The sequence below is a fragment of the Suricata suricatta genome, chromosome 2 (assembly GCF_006229205.1).
Source record: "Suricata suricatta isolate VVHF042 chromosome 2, meerkat_22Aug2017_6uvM2_HiC, whole genome shotgun sequence".
In the NCBI taxonomy this organism is placed as follows: domain Eukaryota; kingdom Metazoa; phylum Chordata; class Mammalia; order Carnivora; family Herpestidae; genus Suricata; species Suricata suricatta.
Genome location: NC_043701.1, coordinates 144,382,653 through 144,396,642, shown reverse-complemented (window position 1 = coordinate 144,396,642; position 13,990 = coordinate 144,382,653).

Genomic DNA, 13,990 nt, shown 5'->3' with positions numbered 1-13,990 from the left:
GGATCATGATGGTCTTCCAGGGCATACTGAAGGGTTAGTGATATTTTGCAAGCAACTGGGCTTCTTCTCAGGGTGGACTATTCTGTGGGCCATTGGAACCTTCTAATGATGTGACTGTCTTATCTTTAATGCACATCTACTTAGATAATCTTCAAAATATGATGTATCCAAAGGGGCTACCATATCGTGACTCCAATTTCTGGTATGTCTTCTGCCATTAAAGAGATGGAGTCTCTCTCAGAGAGATTGGTAATCATCTTAGAAGATCTTTATTTTCCCTTTCAAAAGAAACACTTTGTCTCCTTTCCATTCTGCCTGTTTCTCTCATTTTGTTGGAAGTAAGAATCACAGCTTTGAGAAATGATCAGTTGAGCTGCCTTCAGAGTAACAACAAAGGCAGTTTTTAAAAATTATTATTTTGCATTTAAAAATAAGCATGGCTTCTTCAAATGCTCCTGTTTTCTAAACTGATGACATTTCAGGTGGGTCTCTATTGTGAAGAGTAAACACTCCAAATTGCCTCTTCTCCTTGTAGGCTTCTTAAAGCTGAGACTATTTGCTTGGAGAATCATGTTTTGATAAATATACTTTTTAAAGCTAAGTTCCCTTCACCTTATATGGAAAAGCAGGTATTAAAACTTCACTGAAAATTGACATCAGAAAGTAGGAAGATTGTCCTAGGACCAGAGACATGAAAGGCTTAAGGAATCCAGATAGTTTTAATAAGATAATTAGAAACCACAGCCTGAGTTGGGGATTAGACTTCTCTCTTTTGCTTTGTTTTATTTTGCTTTGTTTTCCAGTAGAAAGCACAAGAGAAATAATGATTTTTAAAACCATCGGAGCAAAAAAAGATGGAAGGGAGGATGGAGGAGGAGGAGGAAGAGGAAGGGTGATGGCAAGCAGAAAATTTGCAACCATTTGCATAATAAGCTGACACATCCAGGCAGCTGGTAGGCTGTTCTTACTATAGGTGCTGGAGTAGAGGGCTAGCTTGTCTGTAAGGAGGTGGTGTGGGATCTTGAAAAAGCAGAAGGGAAGATGGAGTCTGTCAGCCAGGTCACCCCCAAGCCATGCCTAAGTCCTGCCAAGAGCAGGGCTTGGACACTTTTCACAAGAAAGTGACCTTACAGGGATGTCTGGGTGGCTCAGATGGTTGAGCGTCCGGCTTTGGCTCAGGTCATGCCCTGCGTCAGGCTCTGTGCTGACAGCTAGCTCAGAGCCTGAAGCCTGCTTCGGATTCTGTGTCTCCCTCTCTCTCTGACCCTCCCCTCCTCATACTGTCTCTGTCTCTCAAAAATAAAATTAAAAAAAATTTTTTAAAAAGTTAAAAAAAAATAAAAAAAAGAAAGTGACCTTACAGATAAGGTCCTTTACTCATAGTTCCTGTCCCAGGTGGTCTGATTCTCACCGCATCACTTCTGGGACCCTACTGCCTCCTGGAAAGGCAATTCCAGCCGCCAGCAGCCTCTTGGACTACAGTGGTCCCACACACGGTAACGGGATCCCACACGTGGTAACAGGGTCTCACCCACTTTCTGAAGCATCACCTACAAGCTTTGGTGTCCTTAGTCTCCAGTCCCTTTTCTTCCCTTCTCATCTCTTCCTTCCAATAGTGATGCTAAACAATCCCAAATAAATATAATGGCCCTGTGAAGCAAACTGCCATGGAGTGAAATTACTATGGTTAAAAGTACTAGTTATTCAACAATCAGTACTACTGCTAGGACTTCCCAGCACACTGCACACATGGTACTCAAGGCTAGAAAACAGTGTCTCCTGTTATCCTCATATGAAATCTGGGAGGAAGCAAGTTTTATACCCCATATAGTTCATGGCTCAGAAACAGAAAGACTGGTTAACTTGTGTGAGATCACACAGCTAGTTACTGTCAGAGCCAGGTGTTGGGGCCCCATGCACATTCCCAGTGAGCGGGCTATAGTCCACCCGCATTGTTCACTTACCCGTGTGAGCATCCATTAGTACATACCAGCCAGGGTGCCTCTTTGGTATCTTCTGACCTCAGCAATTCTGACGAGTCTGATTTTCTGAATTTAATTTCTGGGACTCTTGATAAAAAGAATCAAAGAGCTCCATTCTGACCTTGTCCAAACCAGCAAAACTCCCCAGCGCTCAAGTGACAGTGAACATGGAATTTGGAAACAGGCTGGGGGCTGTGCCTACCTCCCCCAAAAGCCACCTACAGCCGAACTTTAGTTTTCTCATGGAAATAATGTCTTCCTCATGGAACTATGATGAGGGCTGAATGATGTGCCCAGAAAATACAAATCTCTGCCCTCATTCCTTCTCCTCTTTGGTCATCACAGACATATACCAGGCAGTACCAGGGACAGCAGCAGGCTGGTGGCACTGCTCCATGTGGAACGTTTCCCAGGGGCATGGCCAGAGACAGGGACAGGCTGAATATCCCCTTCCTAGAGCCTGTACTTCTGGCAGCAGGGTGAACGGGGTGATGATGATGTTGAGGTGTGAAACGGGTGTAGGGACCTGAGCAAGTCACTTAAGTGTTTTCAGCTCATTCATTTAGTCACCTTCTAGCCCCTGTGTTATGCGTGTTTTGAGAGTTATATACAAGAATATGTGAGAAGTATTTCATACGCTGCCCGGCTAAGAAGAAGGGGTTAATGCAGCAGGTTCCCTTCTCCTTTCATGTTCAGATTCAGGCCTCCACAAGGGATTGTGCTCTGGCCTAAAGGATTTGGAAGATGAACAAAACGAGCTCTGACTGTCGTCGGATACTGGGACTCTGTCCAGGTGAAAGATGCACATCGCCCTGAGGTGAGAGCAGCGGAAGAAGGGGCATGAAGGATGAGGCATCTCCCTCCTCAGCTCTGGGTAAGGGAGGCAGAAAATCACAATTACCAGGAGCCGTTCTTCACTTTCTGCAATGAAATTTGGGAGGATCATCTTCAATCAGTGTCATGGCCAGGAAGAGAAGGAGCCACTTTATATGTTAAGTCAGATTTCCCACACAAAAAAGAAAACCTTGATGAGACAATTTGTTGGCACCTGCGGTCGGCCTTTCATACCTGCCCCACCTGAACTACCCATCATCTCCTGTGGTACACACTGGGATGAGGCTATATTCTTTGTCAACCCCATCCCCACCTTGTTTTCTGGGGCTACTCCTTTTCTGACATCCTCTGTCACAGGGTGAGGCTCCCTGAGGTTTCTGCAACACATATGACATCTGAGGGGCTCTGTAACACCCCAACACATGGGTCTCCATGGCTGGCCTTGTTCCTGAGCCATGCCACTCTGACAGATACCCCCTCCCCATCCATTATTTTCTTTTGGCCTCAATTTTAGGGCTTGAGAAATTATAAACTTGTACTCCAAACTATGATTCCAATATGGCACTTTGCTAAACTGCCTTGAGCTTCTTAGCCTGAGACCCTGTCAATTTTATTCAAGTCATTAAAACTCCTCTTTCAGGGCTTTTCTAGCAGGAAGGCCACTTGTTTTACCCCAGTCCATAGGTGAAGCTGGCCATTCCTCATCTTCTCCACTGTCACCATCTTAGAATAAGCTGATTTCATGGGTCATCTGCATTGTTGTAATAACCATGTGCCTGGTCTGTCTGCCCCTATCCTTCTTACCCTCCCCATGTGCCTCTGGAGTCTATTCACAGAGCAGCAGCAAGAGAGGGCTCATTAAATATAAATGAGAGATGCTCAAATCCCACTGATGGCTCCCTCTTCATAGCCCTCACCCCATCCTACTCTCTGACCTGCCCTTCTACTTTCCTACTCCACTTGATTTCTACTTGTTCTTTCCAGCATTTGAGACAGATCTCTACTTTACAGGAATTCTCTTCTCCCAGAAATCCACACAGGTTTTATTTTATTTTTTTCTTTTCTTCATTTCCTTCACTTATTTCCCCTCAAAAAACAACCTTTTATTTTTTTAACTTTTTAATATTTATTTATTTTTGAGAGAGAGAGAGAGAGAGAGGGAGAGAGAGAGAGAACAAGCGCACATGCACAAGCAGGGGAGAGTCAGAGATAGAGGGAGACACAGAATCTGAAGTGGGCTGCAGGCTCTGAGCTGTCGGCACAGAGCCTGATGCGGGGCTCAAACTCACAAATCGTGAGATCATGACCTGAGCCAAAGTCAGACACTTAACTGACTGAGCCACACAGGAACCCCCCACCCCAAAACACCTTTTCATTGAAGTCTTCAGTAAGCACTCTTTTAAATTGCAAACTTTACTTCCGGTATACTGGCACCAAACATTCTTATTGCCCTTCCTGGCTTTATTGTTTTCTTCACAGGGCTTATCTTTTCCTAACATATGATATATTTTACTTGTTTTGTCTGTCTCTTCCTGATTGACTTTAAGCTCCATGAGGATGAGAGTGTTTCTGTATCCCAGAACCTAGAACTTTCTGGCACAGAGTGGGCCCTTAGTAAATGCATGTAGAATAAATGGACTCTAGTAATGGTGGCCAAGATCAGGACCTGGTCCTCTCTCCATCCATCCCCTTGCAGTTTGACTTCTCACAGAAATGCACCTGGTTCCCTAGGCTGTCTATAGTAGGACAATGATAAAGGCAGAAAAAATTTCAGGAAACAAATCTATAACAATTTTTCCTAGTCATTCGTTTTACCCTAACTCTAACTAGATTTTTCATTATCATGTGTCACTGACTTTAAGTGACTCTTTCAAGTGCTGATGACCTTACACATACCTGTTCCCCATTCAAGGGCCAGCATGGGAATGAAGGATGGCCCTGTTATTATTATAACTTGTCAAGAAACCTCATTGGTTTGATCAATCCAGACAACCTTCACTCAGAGGGAAGAGACAAATCAGTCAAATCAGTTTTTTGACAAGGTGTCAAAGACACAATCAGTTATTTGGCTGAAATTCTATCAGGTGGGTTAGTTTTGTTTAGAAATATGCCTTCCCTCTAAGACTCTGTAAAGTATACATATACCTAGTTATTCTAATCCTTGGAGAATAAGCCTAAACTTACCTCATTTACTTGTCCTAAAATCAGGAACTTATATTTCTGGGTAGATATGGGGGGAACATTCCTAGCCATTCCCCTATAATAGTATATGTGAGTTTCTTTTTTTTATGTTTTTTATTTATTTTTGATAGACAGAGAGAGACAGCGAGAGCAGGAGAGGGTCAGAGAGAGAGAGGGAGACACAGAATCCGAAGCAGACTCCAGGCTCTGAGCTACCTGTCAGCACAGAGCCTGCTCAAACCCATGAACTGTAAGATCATGACCTGAGCTGAGCTGGACGCTCAACCAATGAGCCACCCGGGTGGCCCAGTATATGTGAGTTTCAATAGTCAGTCAGATAGGCTGCACCTGAGGTTGGGTGGGGAACTAATATTCATAGAGATTTAAAGCCAGTACTGTCTGATTCCAAGCCTGATTACTTTAGTGTTTTGATCCCTATTATCATTCTTTCTCCTCCAGGGTAGTTCTGTGGCCAGTTGAATACGAGTTGTGTATTCCCTTTTCTGACACCCTCTGTCACTTGCCAGGGCTCCCCAAGGTAACCAACGGATCAGAAGGAATAGTAGATTGAATATCCAATCCTTTCCTCTTGCATGATCCTTGGAATGTGTCTGCTTCCCAGCTTTGTACACAAGCAGTGAAGCCATTCTTTAGTTAACATCTAAGGCCTACCATTACTTATTTAATTCTGTATTAAGATTCATCCAGTTGTTAGAGAGAGAGATTCTCCATAAACTGTTTTAAAGAATAAAAGAGGGGCACCTGGGTGGCTCAGCTGGTTAAGCGTCTGATTTGCGCTCAGGTCATGATCTCATGGTTCATGAATTTGAGCCCTGCATTGGACTCTGGACTAATAGTGCAGAACCAGCTTGGAATTCTCTCTCTCTCTCTCTCTCTCTCTCTCTCTCTCTCTCTCTCTCTCTCTCTCTCTCCTTCTGCCCTTCCACCACTATCTCTCTCTCTCTTTCTCAAAATAATATTGGCTTCCTAAAAAGTCCCACAGGTAGCGCCTACTTCAGCAACAGTGGAATACAGATGCTAAAATCATGACATCAGCAATATGTCCCTTTTTATCACTTGTCTCTGTTTCTTTCATGTCTGTATTTTGTCCCAAATTTTCCCTATAAGGTGGCAACTTGGTCACAGTTAGCTACACTTAGCTTACCTGAGCAATCCCAGAAGAAAGAGGCATTTACTTTTCTAACATTTCCAGGAAATCTCAGGAACTGAGTCTCACTGGTTTGGCTAGGGCCATGTGCCCATCCTGAACTTACAAAATGACCAGGATAATGGACCAATTTGATTAGCTAGACAGAACGGAATGGGGTCAGCCCCACTTGAACAACATGGATGAAAAGTTGGAGAAAGGCATTCTCAAAGGCAAATCAACAAATCAAATTATGTCCCCAATAATGGCAAATAGGTTCTGGGTATTCAGCAAAAACAATACAAAACAATACAAAACATCGAGCAAAAACAGGAAATATCCACCAAACTGGATGTGTAATATAGCGTAAGTGGCATGTGCTTTCTGTCAGTTTTCTCATCCATAAAACATGCTGTGTATCTCACAACATTAGTTAAGGATCCAATGATACAATGTTTGAAATTACTTAGCACAATTATTGATGCTTTGCAAGTCTTCCAAATAGAATTTTATTATTTTGTATTATAATGCCCCAGGACTCATGACTCTTCTTACATGCAACTTGATTGCTTTCTTTTCCTCATGCCTCTGGCTTCTTATTTGAATGACCTGGAATTTCTCAGACAATGTTGATGATTTTTGATTGCTATAGGGTCCATGGGAAGCTGGAACTTTTAGAAAAGCTGCTCCACACGCTGGTGTCAGCCATCATTTCTCAACGATGGTTGTGTGTGTATGATTTGTGTAGACAAAGTATGAGGCAGAGGTATGCATCTCATTATCCTGTTAATCTTCTCACATGTTGCTATATGACCATAATCTTCTTTCCCCAAAGACAATGAGGAAGAGGGAGACAACAATAGAAACACACATAACGGACTGTGCTTTGATATACATGAAAGATCTGGGGTGGGGAATAGCATCATCTGTAGAAAATACTCCACAAAATTGGACCCCAGTAGCAATTAACTAGTGGGGGGCTATCTTTTGGGAGAAGTCACATTAAATAAGCTGTGGAGATAAGCTTCTAGGGACAGCCTCTTCTCTCCCTTTCTTCAAATCTGTTCTGCAAATATTGCAGGATAAGTGCTGAAAGCTGCCTCCCTGGTGGTGGATATCATTGTTTTAGAAAACATAGTTTATAAGCAATCAGCTGACTTTCCATTGAACATGAAAATGGCACAGAAAACAAAGGAACTCCAAGGAGCAGATGACCACAACACAGATAGCTCGGTGTTCTCATTTTGTTTTTGACAAGTTCTTTGTCTGAACATAAACTTTTTTTTTTCCTTTTTCCAAGAAAGGAGGTGCATGGCAATTAACATTCACTCATTTAATCAGGGTTTATTTTAGATTCAGGAGATATATCCATGAACAAAACAGGTTGTTGTTCTCAAGATCCTCTACTCTAGTTGGGTAGACAGAAAACCAACAAATAATTAAGCAAGAAAAATATCAGAGAAGACATGTAAGCCAAAGAGTTGAACCAGGTTTATATGACAGAGTGCATACATGGCAATGCTGGCCCAGGTGGTTGCAGCAGGTGAGTTGATGCCCTGCTAGACCCTATTTACAAGCCAGGGCACACATCTTCCAGCTCCTGGAGGATAATTCTGTGGCCAGTGGCTTAAACCTACAAGCTTTTCCTGAGAATTGTCCTTGGCTGGTAAGAGATTCCTGTGAGGCAGCCAATGACTGATTGATTCCATGGTACAAAAGCCCGGCTCCTTCCTTCAAGGTGGGCCACCTCAGAGGAATGATTTATGCTCCAGATCTTTCTCCCTACTGCAACCCATAGATCAGTCCAAGGCTAGGCATTACCTAAGACCACATCTAAGACTGCATCTTTGTTCTCTTTTTCTCTTCCCCTCTCTGCTTCCCTCACTCCATTGCAGGTTTCCCCTAAGCAGGCCTTTAAATCAACCATGTGCTCCAAACCCCTCTCTTAGGCTCTGTTTCTAGGAAGCCCAACCAAGACAGTGGTCTAGGAAACTCAACTAAGAAAATGGTTGAGTAAGGCCTCCTTTGAGTTACTATATTTAAACTGGGAAATGAGTGCCAAGAAGGAACCAGAAACTCAAACACTTGGGGGTACAAACAGCATGCTTAACGAACCATAGAAAATCTTGAGTGGAGGGCACTAGAAAGGGGGAAGTAGGAGAACAGGGGGTCAGAGAGTCCTAAAACCTGAGCTTATATGTTATAAGATAAGGATCCTGGATTTTTATCCAAGTGTAATGGGAAACTGTTAGGAAGTTTTGATAGTTGTGTGTTCTGACTTACTTTTTTTTTAAATCCCTCTAGAGAACAGATTCTCTTGGGGTCAGAATGGAAGCAGGGAGACCATGTAGGAGACTGCAAGCAATGAATTTGGTTTGGACTAGAAACTAATTGTGTACCTGCTACATGCTAGATGATGACCTATGCTTTCTAGGTTTTACTAACAGCTCCATGAGGTTAGTATTATTCTAGCCATTTTAGAGATAAGGAAACTGAGATACAAATTGCTTTAAGGGAACTAATGTGAAATCACCCAGCTATTAAGTGGTATATCTGTTATTTAAACCCATCTATCTAGTTCTCAAACTGATATTTGTCTTACCATACTGCCCTCATCATCTGATTAGTTTTCTCTGAAGATAACTCAATCTCTGGCTTGCCATGTTTGGGTTATTAGAGGTGTTGACGCATCTCTGTACAACTGGGAATAGTAGTCCCTGCTGATGCTTCAGTCTGTTGGGCCCCCTGAAAGGCTGGTTGCTATTATTCAAACACATCTGTTTATAATTATGAGGTGCCCTTACACTTCCCCTCTTTGTTGACATAATTACTCTCAATTATATGAACACTCTGCCCTGACCATCCCAGGGATCCACTCCCCTGCCAACTACAATGGTTGATTTCCAAATTCCCTGCCACTCCAGTCCAAACATATGGATCCTCTTCCCCACTCCAAGCACATGACGGTTCATGTCCAAACACAGTGTGAATAGAAGCTATGTCTTGCTTTGTCTGCATCACTGTGGCAATGCAAGAGATGGTTAAATTACCTAGGGCTAGGTTTGCAATTTCTAATGACTTTGTCAACTAGAGGGATATTTTTAATGGGCATTTAGTTTGAAAGTGGTTCTCTCACAAAAACTCCTCCTCCCAACATGATGCAGCTAGAAAAAGAGAGGCCAGATCTACTTCCACTGGTCAATTTAGAATTAGGGCAGAGGAGCTCTCCCAAAGTTCAAGCAGTGCACAGATCTGATGAATAGCAAATTAGGAAAAGCAGTAGTTACAGATTTTTACATGATTGATGAAGATTCTAGACTAAAATTCAAACTTTGCTAACAAGCAGGTTGAACAATTTTCCATTGTTAGTGTAAAACTTTGAAGTAAATACAATGTAAGTCCAATGTGCACTAGACTATGGAAGAAAAAAAGAGAAGAATTGTTATTTACTTAGCCTTCCTCTTACTGAGCATGTTTCAAGGTGCTTTACCTCTATGGTGACATGTAATCCTTATACTAGTCCTATGGGAGGTGGTATTATTCTGGTTTTCTAGTGGGGCAAATGAACTCAGAGAGTTTAACAATTTTCCAGAGGCTATACACTTTAGCAACTTTTGTTATTTCAAAGGTTCCCATAACTTTCCAATCTGTGATATTGAAAATAAAAAAAGGATTCAAGCAATGGAGAAGTCAAGAAGCAGAAGAGAACATGATTAGAAAAGAGAGATTACATTTGGAGATAACTGATCAAGAGGATCAAGCAGCTCTTTAGCTTGTTGTTGGGGAAATGGTGAGGGTTAACCCACTATCCCAATAATAGAGCCTGATGAGTGTGTGCATGTGCTCACATGACATCCAGAGAAGATGCCAACATATGAGATTAACAGGAGAATGAAATACACACCAAAAATAACTGCATATAATTGCCTATCATTCATTTCATAGTGTCTGGTTCCAAGGCTGTCATGTATTCCTCTTTGACCCCATTAGTACTGAAAACCATCAAAGTCTTTGTAATCCATGTACCATGCAGCTTGCAGAGCAGATAACCTCATCCTGATGCAGGACAGGGTCCGAAACAACTCCATCTCCACTGGAGTAAGGCAAAGTTTAATCCTGCACTACTCAAGGAAAGTCACCAATTGTCCCAGGTCTAATTGCAGACCTGTAGCGATCACTGGAAGTTAAATCCACATGCAGGGCAGAGCTGTTTATAGGAGTCTTTCCAAAGAATTTCCAGTGATCTCTTTTGCCTCTCCCTGTTCTACATTGTCTTTCTGTCAGTTTATTTTAGCAAGTCCCCTTGTTCTAGCAGGCATATAGGCATGAGCCTTACTTTCAGGCTGACTGTGCAGACCTGAGGATAAGGGGATGCTGTTTGGCTCCTACACTGGAATCCCAGCCATCTCTTTGTAATGTCCTATTTGGAGAAACGTGTTGGGAGAATCTTGACTTTAGCATGGACTTCTTCCTAATTCTTCCCATTAAGGTGGACCTGCTTCTATTCAAGAACTCAGATACAGTCTGTCCCTGATGGCAAAAAGCATATTTGTATTAAAAAAATTTTTTTTCTTTTCATTTCTTTATTTTTTTCCACTTCCTTTGTTCATCTATTTGGCTCATCCTTCGCAATTTTTCCCCTTGTCCACCTAGAACTCAAGCTGGTCTCCTATGAACTCTTTTCTCAGTAATACATAGCCAACTACAGTGGATAGAATTTTCCTTTATTCTTGGGTATGCCCTTTGAGAATTGAGAAATGCAACTGCCAATCTTAACAGGGTTCAAAGGGAGCTATATTCAGAAAGAATAAGTGGGAATATGATCAAGCAAGCATTTTCAAGTCTCAGTAAAATGCATTTTGCTGAATAGACAAGGCTGAGAAGCCAACTTACAAAAGGCAATCCTCTAACCAAAACAGCATGGTGACATCCCCCTGGCTTTGAAGGACCTCTCACCTGACCAGAGAGATAGCCATCTAGTTGGTTCAACTCTATGGGATCCTAATACAGTATTTGGCTTAAGGCAAACTCTGGACCAGTTTTCATAATTCCTCTCCCTTGGGTGTCTAACTGGGTCCCCATGATAGAGATAACTATAATAACAGTAACCACCAATTCCTGACCATCACATATCAGAGACTGTTCTAAACACCGCTCCGTGTATTATCAGTGACAACTCTGTGAAATATTATTAAGATTCCCACTTTACAGGTGAGAAAGTGAGGCTTAAGTGAGACCAAGTGTTATCATGGCCACACTCCAAATCAATCTGATGTCAAGGTTAATACTCCTAGTGCTTTGTGTCTGTGTTAAGGTTAACTGCAGATTAGAGCTCCATGCCAGGGGAGGAAGGCCTTATAGGGTATGGGGAGGAGGGTAATCATGGGCCAGGCATCATGTGATGAACTTTCTAAACGATTTATGATTTAATCATTAACACAATCTCTCTGGAAGGTTACTCTCATTATTCTCATTCTGTTCTGCATATGTGGAAATATAAGTTCTGGGCTACTAATGTGTTCCCCAAGGACATTAATTGCTTCAGCACCCATTCACTGGCCGTCTGTGAGCTCTCATGTCCTGTGTTGGGTGCTGGGAATGGAATAAGTGAAGATATAGCTCAGAGAAGGAGTTGGACACTACTCAAATAGCTACAGGAATGGCTATATGATTATGACTGTCACAAGTGCAGGCCAGGGTGCTCTCAGAGTGAGTATGTGCCTCATCGGCAGATCAGAGGAGGTGTCCCCAGGGAAGTGATGAATGAGATCTAAAGGATCCACAGGAAGTAGTGAGGAGGAGAGGGAGGATCATTTGGCAGATGGAAGAGCAAGTAGGGAGACCTTGTGGGAGGAGGGAGTGTGACCCATGTGAAGAGCTGAAAGAGAGTCCCAACAGTGACGGAGAGGCAGGGAGCCATGGAACCAAGGGAAGACAGAGTTTTGGAGGAGCAAGGCTCGGCTGAGCCAGGTAAAATCATGTCACTGCCCCAGCCCTTGTTTTCTGTGTCATTTTCTACGGGGCTTCAGCATTTGGCAGAACAGCCTACAATCTACTCCAGAGGTCACAGAGGGGATTAAGGAGTGAGACAGTGCCAGGCAGAGGCCAGCTTAGTGGAAGAGGAGGAGGAGAGGGGTGACTGGAACATACCTGGCAGGAAAAATTGGCTGTGGCTAAATAGAACAAAAGTAGTGTCCCCGCAAGGGACAAAAATGCCAGTTGTGGGACAAAGAGCACATTCCCAAGGGCACAGGAAATGTGTGTGTACAGAATGAAGTGGTGGGGAGAGTTTCCTGGTTTGATTTCTTTCCTTATCAAGTATGGAAAAATTGGAAAAAATTTTAAAATAAAAAAAATCCTTCAGGGAAGAGGCTTTGGTTGACCATCCTCACATCAGGATTTCTCAGGGCTTTTTGCTTGATGGAGTGCCACATGATTTGGAACCACTGGGCAGTGTCAAGACAAAAGCCTTTTGGGTCCAGTGTGTAATTACTTTCCATTGGTTTTTGGGCCCATTTCTCTCTGTGTTGGGCCTTGGGCAGTGTGGGAACAGGTGCACAGGTAATTAGAACATTAAATAGTCATACTATCCAATGGATTCAGACATTATAGCCTGTCCAACATGCCCATAGGGTTGAGATTTCACAAGTAAAGTTCATGTAGCACTTATTTAGGGATCCTGTATTCACAAGCCTGGCCTCTGGTCCTTCTCAGTCCTTCCAATTTCCGGATAATCTAGTCCACAAAACCCAATCTCCATAAGAGTGAATCCATAATACCATAATTCCTACTCATCCAACCCAACCATATTCAATATTAGAGGTTAAATAATGGGGAATTTGGATCGTGAGGCATACATGTACTTGGTGGGATCCCACAATGCTATTTGAATGCTTGGCCATCCTGTGGTGCCATCTCTCCATTCACCTGTGCCTCTGATGATATATGACCTCATCAGTGAGCTTCCTGGACCTTTTGTAGACCATAGTCACATGCTGCCAACTGTCTTTTTACCTGTATCTCTGGTAATCAAGAGGTATCATCTGGCTTCCCACCTGTATATACTCTGAATACCTGATGCCACCCATCTGCCAATTGTCTGTCCATCCTCTTCTTGAATGGCCACTGTGGATTCTGGATTCCATCTCAGCCTTTTGCCAAGACCACTTGCCTGACACCTGTTTCCCCTTCCCTGGGACAGATAGTTTGCTTTCTTGCTTACCTTTGCATACCTGTGTTGTGTTCTGATCTCAGTAATCTCACTCTCTCTGAGTCCTTGAGACCTGAAACCTTCACATTCAAGCCATCCAGACCCTGAGCAAAGCTGGCTAAATTTTAGCAGCCCAGGTCAGTGGCAGACAGAGACCAAATTGGTCTTGCTGCCCTAACCTTGGACCATCGCTCATCCATGGTAGCTTATAGGCTTTCGCTAATCTCTACCACATGTTCCCAGGGCAATTTGTCTTTCATTTATTGCTTTGCTTTCTGGCTTTCCACACTTTTCTGGGATCTAACTTTTTGCTCAGTCACTGCCATATGCCCCTTACTAGGGGAGATTTTTGTCTTCTTAAATCCAGTCTCTAGTAGGGGTTTTCTACCAAACTAAATGGACTGCCTTGAGCCACAAACCATATCCAAGGCTGTAAGTCATTCATTTTCTGGGGATTCCCATGTCCATGTTCTTCCTCAAGGACAGCTTCCATCCTGTTATGGTATTTGGACTATGGTTATTACTAATAGGGCCAGTCCCAGCAGGGTATCTTTGAGCAATTAACTTTTCTGAGTTTCAGTTTTTCTCATCTGTTACTGGGGTTAATATTGTGTCTATATCATAGAGGTGCTATGA